The following is a 3,101-nucleotide window of genomic DNA, read 5'->3' as shown; positions in this document are numbered from 1 at the left end:
ATTACAGATATCACCGAATCCCTAGAACCAAATTCTATTTCGACACTAAATTCACCATCTTCCACCGCAACGTCGCTTTCACCTACGACATGCGATCCACCATCAGTCGAAAAAAACATAAAATTAATGGTAGTGGTAACTTTAATTAATAACCATAAGATAACATACCGATATTCGTATACTCAAAAAATTCTGGTGCAGGCATGGCTTCGAGATCTAGAGTTTGCATAAAAGATGGAACTCTAAAGGAGTGCTGACTTATGATCGAATTCGCCTAATTTTGTTTCGCCAGATTGCCTGTCAAGTCTCCATCCTCATTTTCGTCATCGACTTCATAGTTGGCTTCAAACTCCTCTTCACCGTCGTTGTTATCTTCTTCCCAATCTATATCCCCGATTTCATCAACGTTGACATCGTCGCCAACTGAATCCATCCTCGTATGCTGTTCAAACTTAATGTACAGCTCGATCATCGGCACGTGAAATCAAATTTGTTGATAAATATAGAACATATGTTGTATACTTGCGTTGTCAGTGATGGACATTATTTGAAACTGCATCAGCCACCAAATACTTGTACAGGATTTCTGTATAAAATGTTGCTCACCCTTTTCGAAATGTGACTTTGTATGTTATCACACAGACCATTTTGTAACTCCACAAAACTGATGGTGCGCGGAATAGCAAACGATAAGGGACATTCATAAACAAAAGTCACTCCTTCGTGTGTGTTTGGTATAATCTCACCATTATAATATACTCACAAATGTATAACACCTTCCATAACCTAGCCTCACTTAACTCGACTTTTTTGACATAGTTAACTGCCAAAAAAGCACACCACTATGGATTTTATGTAAGAAAGAGTAAGAGGAGAAATGAAGATAAAGATGAATGAAATTGCACTTCGTATTTATAGGCAAAGCTGTGGATTAAAATATTATTCTGTGTACAAAATGTAACCTGCATTTTGGGGCCTCCAAGAAAAAGTTTCTGACACTCACAAAATGCAACCTGCGTTTGTGGGCTTCAAAAAAAATTTGAATTTTGTAGCTCCAAAAACGCAACCTGCATTTAGCCTACACAAAAATTAAAAAAAAATGAAAATCTCAAAACGCAACTTACATTTAGTATGTTTCAAAAAAAAAATGTAAAAGTTCAAAACGCAGCTTGCGTTTTACATCTGACACTATAGCAGTGCAATTTTTTTTCACACGTCCATTTCATGGTGTTACACCTTATTTCTTTCCAAAAAAACATCAGCCTCAATTTAATCCTCTAATTTTTAATGAACTCGAATTATATCTTAAAATTTTAAAATGTAATTCAAATTGATTTTTCCGTCCATCTCTATCACCAAAGAACTGACATATTACCGCTTGGCACCAATTAAACCTCAATTCACTATTCATTCATTAGCAGAAATCTCAATTAGATGTGTCAATCAGTCTATTCCAATTTTTGTGTCGGAGGTTACCCCTTAAAAATACAGAAGAACCCTTAACATAATGTTCCAATTAGGCATCACCATTAGCATCTTTGTCATCAACGTTCTCAATTATTTCTTTGCCAAGATGAAGAATGGTGAAGGCTGGTGCTACAACTTGCGTTTTGCAACTATCTTGGTCGTGATGATCGTTAACGGCACAATCTTTCTCCCCATGGCTATCCTTGCCGTAATGACCTTGTTGAGGCGAGTGAATCGTCCATGGCAGTGAAACACCCATGGGAAACTCTGTTGAAGAGGCATAAAAGTCTACATGCCCCTCTTTATATAAGCAAGAATTGCTAATAAACTTATATTCTTAATGACTAAGTTCTTCCTAATTAATTCCAACTAATGTCTATATAAGATTCTAGCATAACAAATCAAAAAATTGGATCATGTATTAGTAGTTTGGATGAATCACTTATTATAACATTGAAGGTCTTCAAATTTTAATCTAATTTTAATACATATTTTTTTTTTAATTAAATTAGATATACATTAAAATTAGTTATTAGTATAAAATATATATTAAAATATAAAATATATATTAAAAATAAATTAAATTATATATTTATCTGTATAAAAATATATAATAATTATTTTTAATAATTAATTTTAATACATAAATAATATTTTTTATTTTTTATATTGCTAAATTTTTCAAGTTATACTTTGACCAAATTAAAGTTTTCAACTTATTTTTAAGAATTTGACATACTCTAAACATTTTAATTCAACTTAAAATTTTTAACTTATTATTAGTAATCGACAAGCTTAGTTTTATTTTTTCACGTATGTTTTAACTATATTATAGATTACCAAAAACAAAAAACTTATTAGGTTATTACTGCTGCTTCTACATTACTTTTTTAATTGGCCAAAGAGGATTATCTCTCACCGACATCAAATCACAAGGAATGGACATATCTCAAGGTTCTGAGAATTTTTAATTGGCAAAAAGTAGGAGGAAAAAGAAAAGAAAAACCCTCCAATAATGTTCAAAAATATTTTAGTACATTAAAATTAATTATTAATATATTTATATATAAATATATATAATTTAATTTATTTTAATATATCTTTATATTTTAATATATATTTTATATTAATCATTAATTTTAATATACATATACTATAATCGAACAATGTTAGATGTACATATATCTTGATTCCTGTCATGAACCAAATCGCGAGTGAATGTAAGGCACGTTGGCCACATTTGTTTTATTATTATAATATAATATAACAAAATAATAACGAAATCAACAAAAGATAATCTAATGTCTCTTTCGATAATCCATATATGATTGCTAATGCTATGTAAAACGTGTGAAGTGACCTCTCTTACTCTTATCTCTGCTTGGTTGTGGGCCCACCATTGTAGCAACAGAACAGTGACCGTAGTGAAATCCAACCCACAAGATATGGATCCAAAGTGGCTAAGTTCCACTCACTGCTGCAAGAACCCAAAAAGCATATGTTAATCCCTTCCCATTTTTTAAAAGCAAAAGACCAATACAACGAAAGATAGCCAATAACTCATAGCTCACGTGATATTTGTCTCCTCTTTTTGTGTAGAGGTCTCGAATTCAACATCAAGAAAAAAAAAAAGG

Source organism: Arachis stenosperma, chromosome 10, assembly GCF_014773155.1.
Source record: "Arachis stenosperma cultivar V10309 chromosome 10, arast.V10309.gnm1.PFL2, whole genome shotgun sequence".
Classification (NCBI taxonomy): Eukaryota; Viridiplantae; Streptophyta; class Magnoliopsida; order Fabales; family Fabaceae; genus Arachis; species Arachis stenosperma.
Note: the sequence above shows the minus strand (reverse complement) of the source record.